Here is a 12,504-nt window from a genome sequence, read left to right on the forward strand (position 1 = left end):
AAGGTGTCACTGATAAAAGCATTATTGAAAATCTCATAACTCTTACTCCACTCCAACCATTTTGGCTTCATTGCTGGTTTCTAACTTCACTAAGCTACTCCCATCTAAAGGCTTGTGCCTTTACACATTTGGGTAAATTCCAAAGAACACTATTGCTGGACCATATCATAAGAATATATTTAGTTTTTTAAGGAACTGACAAACTATCTTCCAAAGTGGCTGTACCATTTTGCATTCTTGCCAGCAATGGATGAGAGCTATTGTTCTGTATCCTCACCAGCAATTTGTATTGTCAGTGTTTTGAATTTGAGCAATTGCTTTTATGTTGATTTTGTGAAATATTAACTCTTTTAATAACAGTCATCGTTCGTATTCCTGTTCTTCCGATTTGATATGTAAACAATTATATGGACAGTGAATAATGGATGTTTTGCTTCTTCTGTTCCTTATAAGTTTAATTTAATTCTGAAGTTTTCTTATTAGACTTTCTAGTACCTCCATTTCAGTGGTGAATAGAGGCAGTATAGAATACATCTTTGAAATTAAGGGGTTGTTTTTAATATTTCACAATTAGACAAAATGTTGTAAGAAACTTATTGACACACTATTAAGTTAAAAAATCTTTCCTAAATCTGTAGTTTGGTGAGAGTTTTTATCATGAAAGGATGTGTAATTTAATCAATTGTTTCAAATCTTTTGATACAATCATACAATTTTCTCCTTTAACCTGTTAATGTAGTAATTAAAAGTAGTATATTTTAAAATGATAAACCATTCTTAAATTCCCAGTAGAAATCCAGTTTAACCATAAGCCACTTTTAAAATATACTGATGTTCTTACATTCTTAGTATCTTATTAAAATATCTTATTTAAAATTTGTATATCTTGGGGGGGGGGGAACCTTCAAGATGGTGGAGGAGTGAGACGTGGAGATCACCTTCCTCCCCACAAATACATCAGAAATACATCTACATGTGGAACAACGCCTACAGAACACCCACTGAACGCTGGCAGAAGACCTCAGACCTCCCCAAAGGCAAGAAACTCCCCACGTACCTGGGTAGGGCAAAAGAAAAAAGAAACAACAGAGACAAAAGAATAGGGACGGGACCCGCGCCAGTGGGAGGGAGCCGTGAAGGAGGAAAGGTTTCCACGCACTAGGAGCCCCTTCGCGGGCGGAGACTGCGGGTGGCAGAGGGGGAAGCTTCGGAGCCACGGAGGAGAGCGCAGCCACAGGGGTGCGGAGGGCAAAGCGGAGAGATTCCCGCACAGAGGATCGGTGCCGACCAGCACTCACCAGCCCGAGATCCTTGTCTGCTCCCCCGCCGGGGCGGGCGGGGCTGGGAGCTGAGGCTCGGGCTTCAGAGGTCAGATCCCAGGGAGAGGACTGGGGTTGGCGGCGTGAACACAGCCTGAAGGGGGCTAGTGCGCCACAGCTAGCCGGGAGGGAGTCCGGGAAGAAGTCTGGAGCTGCCGAAGAAGCAAGAGACCATTGTTTCGGGGTGCGCGAAGAGAGGGGATTCCTTCCCTGTCTGCCCACAGAGGGCAGAGGACCGCCTAAAGGAGCTCCAGAGACGGGAGCGAGCTGCGGCTCTCAGCTCGTACCCCAGAGACGGGCATGAAACGCTAACGCTGCTCCTGCAGCCACCAAGAAGCCTGAGTGGAAGCACAGGTCACTCTCCACATGCCCCCCCCCCACCAGGGAGCCTGTGCAGCCCGCCACTGCCAGGGTCCCGTGATCCAGGGACAACTTCCCCAGGAGAACACACGGCGTGCCTCAGGCTGTTGCAACGTCACTCCTGCCTCTGCTGCTGCCGAAGGCTCGCCCCGCATTCCAATTATAATTACAATACCCCCCACCCCCATGAGTGAGCAAGAATCCCCTAATCAACCGCTGTTTTATTTTTATTTATTTATTTGAATTTTTGAATTTTATTTTGTTTATTTTTTTATACAGCAGGTTCTTATTAGTTATCCATTTTATACATATTAGTGTATACATGTCAATCCCAATCTCCCAATTCATCCCACCACCACCACCACCACCACCACCCCTGCCACTTTCCCCCCTTGGTGTCCATACGTTTGTTCTCTACATCTGTGGAGATCTACAGATCTACATCTCTATTTCTGCCCTGCAAACCAGTTTGTCTGTACCATTTTTCTAAGTTCCACATATATGCGTTAATATGCAATATTTGTTTTTCTCTTTCTGACTTACTTCACTCTGTATGACAGTCTCTAGGTCCATCCACCTCACTACAAATAACTCAACTTCGTTTCTTTTTATGGCTGAGTAATATTCCATTGTATATATGTACAACATCTTCTTTATCCATTCGCCTGTCGATGGGCATTTAGGTTGCTTCCATGACCTGGCTATTGTAAATAGTGCTGCAATGAACATTGGTTAGAATGGGCATCATCAGAATATCTACAAACAACAAATGCTGGAGAGGGTGTGGAGAAAAGGGAACCCTCTTGCACTGTTGGTGGGAATGTAAACTGATACAGCCACTATGGAGAACAGTATGGAGGTTCCTTAAAAAGCTAAAAATAGAATTGCCATATGACCCAGCAATCCCACTACTGGGCATATACCCAGAGAAAACCATAATTCAAAAAGTTCAGTGGGTTGTGGGTTGTGTGGGTTAATGTCAGCGGCAGAACTAAAACTAAAATTTAATGTCAGCGGCAGAACTAAAACTGTCCTGTCTGGGTGGGAACAGAAGCCTGAGGGCAACCTACCTGTAGAGGTGGAGCCAAAACCAAAACTGAACTCCAGGAGCTGTGCAAAAAAAGAAGAGAAAGGGAAATTTCTCCATGCAGCCTCAAGAGCAGTGGATTAAATCCCCACAATCAACTTGAGGTATCCTACATCTGTGGAATACCTGAATAGACAATGAATCAACCCAAAATTGAGGTGGTGGACTTTGGGAGCAACTGTAGACTTGGGGTTTGCTGTCTGTGACTGACTAGTTTCTGATAATTATGTTTATCTTAGTATAGTTTTTAGCTCTTGTTATCATTGGTGGATTTGTTTATTGGTTTGGTTGCTCTCTTTTTTTATTTTTATTATTTTTTTATTTTTTTACTTTAATAATCTTTTATTTTAATTATTTTATTTTATATTTTTTATTTATTTATTTTTCTTTCTTTTTTTCTCCCTTTTCTTCTGAGCTGTGTGGCTGACAGGGTCTTGGTGCTCCAGCCAGGTGTCAGGCCTGAGCCTATGAGGTGGGAGAGCCAAGTTCAGGACATTGGACCACCAGAGACCTCCCGGCCCCACGTAATAACAATCGGCAAGAGCTCTCCCAGAGATCTCCATCTCAACGCTAAGACCCAGCTCCACTCAACAACCAGCAAGCTACAGTGCAGGACACCCTATGTCAAACAACTAGCAAGACAGGAACACAACCCCACTCATTAGCAGAGAGGCTGCCTAAAATCATAATAAGGTCACAGACACCCCAAAACACACCACCAGACGCGGTCCTGCCCACCAGAAAGACAAGATCCAGCCTCATCCACCAGAACACAGGCACTAGTCCCCTCCACCAGGAAGCCTACACAACCCACTGAACCAACCTTAGCCACTGGGGGCAGACACCAAAAACAACGGGAACTTGTTGCCCAATTTGCAACCAATAACTTGACAGCAGAGAATGAAGCACTCTTTTCCTAAAGATGTTAGTTTTATGCATTTAAAAAACTTAAGGCATAATGCACATGAGAGATGGAACTGGGTCCTCAAATAAGTATTTAACTGAATGTCAGGGGATTTAGTTTTAGTTCTGCCACTGACATTATTGCCTCAATCAAGTCAATAGCTGCCATTAAAATGGGAGATTCATTATTTAACTCCTTTTTGGTTCTATAGTTCTGCATATTTATACACACAGAGGCTCCCATCTTTATGTTGGCAAAGTCAAGAAAACAAAGTCGAAGAAGTTAAATTTAATTAAGGACTTGGAAATTTTTAGTCTTCTGTGGCACCTATATGTCCAGTCTTCTGGAATTTTTGAGACCCCACATTCCACTTATGCTTATCTCATTTAATCCCCTGGCACTTTCAAGACATTTTAGTTATTTTTCTGTTTTACCTAAGTCACATGATGACTAACGTTTTATATATTCACTAGGAAAGTCTTTTCATTTTAGATTTTTGATTGATGTTTATTCACTTAGCTCTTCTTTTGTTTTTGTTTAGACTTTATAATAAATTGTTTAGATTGCTTTTGATTGGTATAATCCATAAATTTTATCTGAATCTGGCAAGCAAGTTTAGAATATCTGTGAACTGATTAGCTTTCAACATTCTGAATCTCTCACAGCTGCCTGTGACAGGGGCACAGCTGTAATTATGATTAGCAATGAGGTTAATGTAGAGAATTGTTGAGAAATCTCAGGCATTATGAGGATGCCTGATTAAGCTATTCGCTGCAGAAGCCTGAATATACGATATGTCGGGAAATGCAGTGATGAATGAATAGGACATATACATATATAATTTAATATATATCATATAAAATTATATATAACCTTTATAAAAATTATTAAAAAAATAACACCTTTAAAGCCTATATCCACACTACTAAGATGCTCACACTGGGAGAGGAATTACATTTTCATAGAGCGATACCTCTGCATGGTGTAACTTCTAAAAAAGCTGTTTTTGAAATCAATTGTAAACTCAAGGAAATTACTACCAGGGGACATTGCCCTTACCTGCAATAAAGGTGTATAATGTTGCCATTCCTATCATTAATAAAATTCCAAGTTGTTAAATTTTAGCTGGTAATTGGATTATTATTTCCTTAATTCCAACTATCACTAAATTATATAAGGATTCTGTCTTTTAGTATTTGCAACATGCACACATGAAAAAAGCTACAGAGGCAAGATATACATTTATGTAAACCAAAAGGTTTCAATGCTTCATTATGGGAAAACAGTTGTCTGCATGTTCATAAACATTTGACCTCAACAAAATCAGGAGGCGGTAATGTATAGTAGTGGTACTAGCTCTGATGGTGGGCTGTCTAGGTTTGAATTTTAGTTTCATTGTTACTGGCTATGTGAGCTTCACAAATTGCACACTCCCTCCCCTATTCTCAGTTTTCCACTCTGTAAAATGGACATTGTAGTAACTACCTAGTGGGATTGTTGGAAATAAATGAGATAAATGTTTATAATGCACTTAGATGCTATTGTGTTACGATTGGCTTGAGCCCACTGTTAAAATTCTTTATAGAACAAAATGCTTTCCAAACCAGTACCACTGGTCTGCTTATTGGTGCATAATTTAATGCAGAAAATTCTAGTAAGACGAAATAATTTAGGCAGACGCTATAAATAATCACACTTATGAAATAAATACTTCTGTGACTTTAATTGAAAATTCAATGTTTTACTGCAGCCTTATTCACTTTTTGGATGAAAAGATTTGACATTGTAACCTTTTAAAATTAGAAATAGATATTCTTTTGGTTGCAGGGTGGGAGCAGGCAGAGTTAAAAGTTGAGCTCTGAATTCAAAAGAGGTGAAGGGAGGCAGAGAAATAATACTCGAGTGGGGGCAGGTGAGGAAGGGTGATAAAGTATGAAGCCAAATTATAAGAGAATAATAATATGGATTTTTTAAAAAATCACTAAGAGGAAAATCTGGTTTTGAGGTTTTTCACAGTCCCTTAAAAACTGATCCCCAGAGTATTTAGATTGTGGGAATTGCAAGTTTTGTGAGTATAGCCAAACTAAGTTAATATTAATTCTATTTAAACTACCATGACTGAACAAAACCATTTTCTAATACATGATATAAGTATGTCTGGTTTATACTAATTGGCAGAGAATTCTTTCCCATGTATGTGTGTGTTCTGAGAGCACTGAGGTTAAATAATATATTGTACAAATAGCAGTTCTGTTTTTAAATTAAATGTTTAAATAAAAAGTGCATAAATTTACATGGCCTTACATTTGAAGGTACCCCAAATGGCAAAGCAATGTCATGGGTAGACAGGAGCAATGATTTCAATTTGTAGCATTAAACCAACTGTGGGAAAATGCCTCCACTTGGCTGATTTCATTTTCTAGTTGTGGAAGATCAGGTTACTTATGAGAAACTACTATTTAAAGTTTAAAAAAATCCCACTGTGAATAAATAGGTGTTGATGTTACCCCCTGATAGCATTACATGCAATATTGTGCCATAAAAATTCTCAAATATATACGATTTCAAAGCAAGCAGAACAAACTTCCCCGCAGAGAGTAAAGCAACAAGGGTAAGCTTATTCTGAAGCATTCACCTTGCCAAATGTTGACCCTTTTAGAAGTTTGATGTTTCTGGATTTTAAAATTGCAAGCTCATGTTGCCAGTGTAGTAGTTTAAAGCATAAAATAAATTTATGCTACATGATCATGAAAGCATGTGTCTTTTAAGTGTGCAATGCAAGTATTACAAAAGTCATGCATTGTGGGAAAATGGATAGCTGATAACCTTATAAATACATTGATTTATCGCATGTACTTTGACAAAATGAATGGTAGCCTAGGATTTTTTTGTCATTTATTTTTATAAGACAATAGTTAAAAAATAGCTTTCCTCAGAGAACATGCCTACTAAATAAGACCATTAAAGGAGTCATACCACCATTTTCACCTCACCCATCATACTTCGCAACAGAATTATTTGAATTACAACTTTTAGATGTGCTGCCATAACTTATCTGCCACAATATATGATTTGGGGTAATGGTTATTTCAAGTGTGAGTCATATGTGTAAATTTTGCAAGTTAGCAGGTTGACCATAATTTGTCATTAGTTTAGTTAACAAGTATTTATTGAATAACTTCTATGTTTCTAGAAATGTACTGAGTTGTGGATTGTGGAAGAAAGAGTAGGGAAAATAGAAATCTATAATTTGGTTTTGCTCCTAAACAGCTTCCAACCCCAAAACAAATATATAAATATACGTAAAACCAAGTAGGAAGAGTTCTAAAATGGTCCCCATGAGCTACTCCCCCTGGTGTTACTCCCATGATTATGTTACATGGCAAAAGAGATTTTGAAGATGTAATAAAGTTTACATCTTTTACAGTCAGTCAATACAGCTGATTATAAAATAGAATATTATCTATGTGGGCCTAAGCTAATTACATGAGTCCCTTAAAAGCAAAGAGTTTTCTCTGCATAACAGCAGAAGAAGAAATCAGAGATTTAAAGCACATGGAAGTTGACAGCACTGCTGCTTGCTTGAAGATGGAGGGATCCACATGGGAAAGACCTGAGAGAGTTGCTGAGAGTGATCCCTAATTTATAGCCAGCCAGAAAACAGGACCTTAGACCTACACCCACAAGGAATTGAATTATGAAAACCACCTGAATGAGCTTAGAAGCGAACCCAGAGCCTCATATGAGAATGCAGCCCCAGCTGACACCTTGATTTTTGCCATTTGAGGTCTTGAGCAGAGAACTTGGCCTAAAAGGCCAGCATGGCTACAGAATGGTGGACAAGGAGAGAAAAATGGATCATGCAGAGACCTTAGACCATGGTAAAATAGAGTTTGTTTTTTAAAGCAAGGGAGTAACCTAATCAAATTTAAATGGTGAAATAGTAATTCAGATTGGGTTGGGAAAGGGATGGAGAATCAAAAAAGTTAAATTACTTTGGAAACCATTGTAACAGACTAGGCAGTGGGTAAGAGTGGTTTCGACCAGGTGATAATATTAGAGACCTATGGAAACTGTGTGATAATAAATTTGTGTTAAGTGGTAAGTAGTAAAATATGCCCCAAAGAAAAGTGTAAACAGTGACATGTTAGATACTATATTCTTGTAAGAATTTGAAGGACAGGCTTTATGGGAAAAGTTGCGTTTGATGAGGGTCTGGAAGAATTTGAATTTGATTTTAACAACTATGGGGAAGCAACGCTAAGCCAGTAGTTCTCAAATTTGGCAGCATATTGGCTTACCTGGGGTACTTTAAAGATACTGATGGCAGGGTTTCTGATTTAATTGGTCTGGATGCTACTTAGGCTTGCTAAAAGATCTCAGGTGTTTGCAGTAGACCAAGTAAAGAAAATCACCCCCACCAATGAGTATGGGCGTCATCCAATTGGTTGAGGGCCTGAGTAGAACAAAAAGATGGAGGAAGGGAGCATTTGCTTTCTCTGAGCTGAGACGTCCAATTTCTCCTGCGCTAGCATATCAGCACTCCTGGTTCTTGCGCTTTTGGACCCAGATTGTGACTTACACCATCAGCCCCTCAGTTCCCAGGACTTTGGATTCAGACTGAACTACGCCACCAGCTTTCCGGATTTTCCAGCTTGTAGATTGCAGATCACGGAACTTCTCAGCCTCCATAACCATGTGAGTCAATTCCTATAATAAATCTTCTCTTACATATATCTTTATATATCCTACTGGTTCTGTTTCTCAGGAGAACCCTGACTAATACAGGCATCAATGCTAGATTATAACTGCATGAAACAAGTAAGAACCTTTCTAATCCTGGAGGGGTCAGAGCTAGCAGATGAGGAGAAGGTAAGAACATGGGAAAATATAGAGGGTGCTAGCCACAGCTCCAGAATTCCCAGCTCTATTAGTTTTCCATTCCTGCCATAGTATCACAGACTTTAGGGCTTAAAACAAGTTATCTCACACTCTGTACATATGAAGTCTAGGTACAACATGGCTGAGGTGGTTTCTCTGTTAAAGGGCTCAAAAGACTGAAATAAGGGTGTCGGCCATGCTCTAGTCCTTTCTGGAGGCTCTAGGGGAGAATCCTCTAAGCTCATATAGGTTGATGGCTGAGTTCATTTCCATTCAGCTGTGGGACTAAGAGCCTCATTTCCTTTCTAGTTGTTGGCTGGCAGTTGTTCTCAGCTTCTTGAAGCCTTTGACATCCCCTGGCTCTTTGTTCTCTTCAGTGCTAACAACAGAGGAGAGAAGCTTTCTCGTGGCTGAAATATCTTTGACTCTTTTATCTCATCTCTTCTAAGGCATCTCTCTTACCAGTATCTTATTTTCCTCTTCTGTTTTTTAAGGGCCCCTGTGATTCCATTGGGCCCACCTGGACAATCTAGGTTACTCTCTCTACTTAAGGTCAATTGATTACCAACCTTAATTCTATCAGCAAAGTCCCTTCATATCAGTTGTTTTGAATTGTGTTTAATTGAATAGCCAGAGGAGAAGAATCTTGTAGGAACATCTTAAAAATTCTGCAAAACCCAAAAGCCTAAGACTGAATAGAGCTCAATGAGAAAAGGAAGTATAAAATGAATGGCAGATTTAAATACCAAAAAAATGAAATTATTCACTAATATCTCTGAATAACTGGAGAAGCTCTAATATCACCAGCTATTTCATCTAGGTTTGAGAAGATTAAGTCAACAACGTTAAACAAGGTGGGCATTTTCTAAGTTTCTGTCCTGACTTTTGACCTCTTTCCAATATTCCTTAGAGAAGTTACCTACCCTCGTGGTTTCAACAATTATCTCTGTATGGATTATTTCTGTAGTAGACATGATTTTTTTTTTTTTTTTGGTGGTGAGATATCCAACTGTAAACTATACCTTAAAGTTCAAATGTTTGGGGCCTTATTATTTAAATAACATATGTTAAATTTTGTAACTTTCTCTGTTTCCTGAAACTTACCAGTCTAAATCAGATTTCGTAGAGAAGTTTTGTTAAGGTTAAAAAAAAAAAAAAAAAGAAACCACTAGGCTTGGGTTATGTACAGAGTTTGTTATAAATTGCTTGCTAGTTTGGAAAAGTCATTGAAAACCTCTACATAACGATAGTAATAATACTTTATTTGCATACTTTATGGAAATGTTTTAAAGTCCAAACTAGATTCATGTATACTGTAGCAATTTGAAAAATATAAAGAACTATTCAAATGAGAAACGGTGATTTTTACCTGGACCAGCCAAAAATTACTGGTTGAAAAAGATTTTAATTAAAATTCTTCAATGCAGATGAGTCCAAACAAATTGAATCATTGTTTTATGTAAATAAAAATGCATTTTTGCAGTTGAGTGAGAGCTATTGGTAGTATTATTTGTATTTGTGATAACTTAAATTTGCTTTGGATAATTTTTGTTTTTAAGAACTTGTTCTTGTATAACGCATCTTCTGAATAGCATATAGATTTGAAATTTAAGCAAAAAATCATTTTCATGGTAATGCATGCAATGATAATTCAGCAGTTTTTTGAATTATGCAAAATTCATCTTGATTAATTTTCCAATATTTTCAGTTCAGCAAACTACATTTTTATCAAATACAAAAAGGAATGTAAACCATGCATTTCTAATTCGTCTTTAGCACATCATATCAATATACAGTGTAAGCTCAAGAAATGAACAGACCATTTTCAAAAAGTCTATTTTTTCAAAAAAGTGAAATTGTATTATTTATTATGAAAATAATGTAATAGAAATCAAAATAATTTAAAGAACACTCATCTCTAAGCACAATAAATTGTGTTGCCTTATCTTTTTAGAATGTCTATGGACATATTTATTTTTAACAGATTTATTGAAAAATCTGTTAAATTATTATGGTAGGCTGAATAATGGTCCCTAATGATGTTCACATAAACATTAGAATCTGTGAATGTTGTATTATATGGCAAACATTTTGCAAATATGATTAACTTTTGGACATTTATATGGGGAGATTATTCTGGATTATTTGGGAAGAATTTAAATGCAATAATAAATGTCCTTATAAAAAGGAAGCAAAGAGAAATTTGATGATTGTCACAAGATGAAAAGGCAGTGTGACCACTGAGGCAGAGATAGGAATGGTGTGGCCACAGGCCAAGAAATGCTGGCAGCCATAATTGGCATTTTTTTCCAAAGGATCCTGAATAAGCAAAACAATTTTAGAAATAATGCAAAGCTGGAGGCCTCACACTTGCTGATTTCAAAGCATATTATAGAGCTACAGTAATCAAAAAGGTCTGATATTGCATCGAGACAGACATATACACCACTAGAACAGAATAGAGAGCGCAGAAATAAACTCTCACATGTATGGTTGACTCATCTTCAACAAAGACTACACAATGGGTGAAGGAGAGTCTCTTCAACAAATGGTATTGGGAAAACTGGATATTCACATGCAAAAGAATGAAATTGGACCCTTATCTCACACCATGTATAAAAATTAGCTACAAATGAATTAAAGACCTAAACATAAGACCTGAAAGTTTCAAAGTTATTTTCTGTATTCTTTTTCATTTGCCAGTATGCTTTAAATACATTTAATTATTTTATAGTCAGTTCTGTTTTAATTTGATGCAAGAAACAGATACTAGGCTGACTTTTTTTTTTTTAAACATCTTTATTGAAGTATAATTGCTTTACAATGGTGTGTTAGTTTCTGCTTTATAACAAAGTGAATCAGTTATACATATACATATGTTCACATATCTCTTCCCTCTTGCATCTCCCTCCCTCACACCCTTCCTATCCCACCCCTCTAGGTGGTCACAGAGCACCGAGCTGATCTCCCTGTGCTATGTGGCTGCTTCCCACTAGCTATCTATTTTACATTTGGTAGTGTATATATGTCCATGACACTCTCTCACCCTGTCACATCTCACACCTCCCCCTCCCCATATCCTCAAGTCCATTCTTTAGTAGGTCTGTGTCTTTATTCCCATCTTGCCACTAGATTCTTCATGACCTTTTTTTTCCCCTTAGATTCCATATATATGTGTTAGCATACTGTATTTGTTTTTCTCTTTCTGACTTACTTCACTCTGTATGACAGACTCTAACTCCATCCACCTCATTACAAATACCTCCATTTCATTTCTTTTTATGGCTGAGTAATATTCCATTGTATATATGTGCCACATCTTCTTTATCCATTCATCCGATGATGGACACTTAGGTTGCTTCCATGTCCTGGCTATTGTAAATAGAGCTGCAATGAACATTTTGGTACATGACTCTTTTTGACCTATGGTTTTCTCAGGGTATATGCCCAGTAGTGGGATTGCTGGGTCATATGGTAGTTATATTTGTAGTTTTTTAAGGAACCTCCATACTGTTCTCCATAGTGGCTGTATCAATTTACATTCCCACCAACAGTGCAAGAGGGTTCCCTTTTCTCCACACCCTCTCCAGCATTTATTGTTTCTAGATTTTTTGATGATGGCCATTCTGACTGGTGTGAGATGATACCTCATTGAAGTTTTGATTTGCATTTCTCTAATGATTAATGATGTTGAGCATTCTTTCATGTGTCTGTTGGCAATCTGTATATCTTCTTTGGAGAAATGTCTATTTAGGTCTTCTGCCCATTTTTGGATTGGGTTGTTTGTTTTTTTGTTATTGAGCTGCATGAGCTGCTTGTAAATTTTGGAGATTAATCCTTTGTCAGTTGCTTCATTTGCAAATATTTTCTCCCATTCTGAGGGTTGTCTTTTGGTCTTGTTTATGGTTTCCTTTGCTGTGCAAAAGCTTTTAAGTTTCATTAGGTCCCATTTG

At 37.8% G+C, this 12,504-nt stretch overlaps 1 long non-coding RNA gene across 4 annotated transcripts in view; it reads left to right on the plus strand.

Annotated features, from left to right (window-relative positions):
- Positions 1–12,504, plus strand: part of LOC132357290 (uncharacterized) — a 927,280-nt gene that overhangs the window by 470,592 nt on the left and 444,184 nt on the right. For 3 of the 4 annotated variants that reach the window (XR_009500200.1, XR_009500198.1, XR_009500202.1), the window contains one exon: positions 3,182–4,048. The exons of the other annotated variant lie outside the window; for it this stretch is intronic. This is a non-coding gene — a long non-coding RNA (uncharacterized LOC132357290). Of the gene's footprint in view, positions 1–3,181; positions 4,049–12,504 lie in introns of those variants that run through there. 4 annotated transcript variants of the gene reach the window in all.

This window comes from Balaenoptera ricei, chromosome X, assembly GCF_028023285.1.
Source record: "Balaenoptera ricei isolate mBalRic1 chromosome X, mBalRic1.hap2, whole genome shotgun sequence".
Classification (NCBI taxonomy): domain Eukaryota; kingdom Metazoa; phylum Chordata; class Mammalia; order Artiodactyla; family Balaenopteridae; genus Balaenoptera; species Balaenoptera ricei.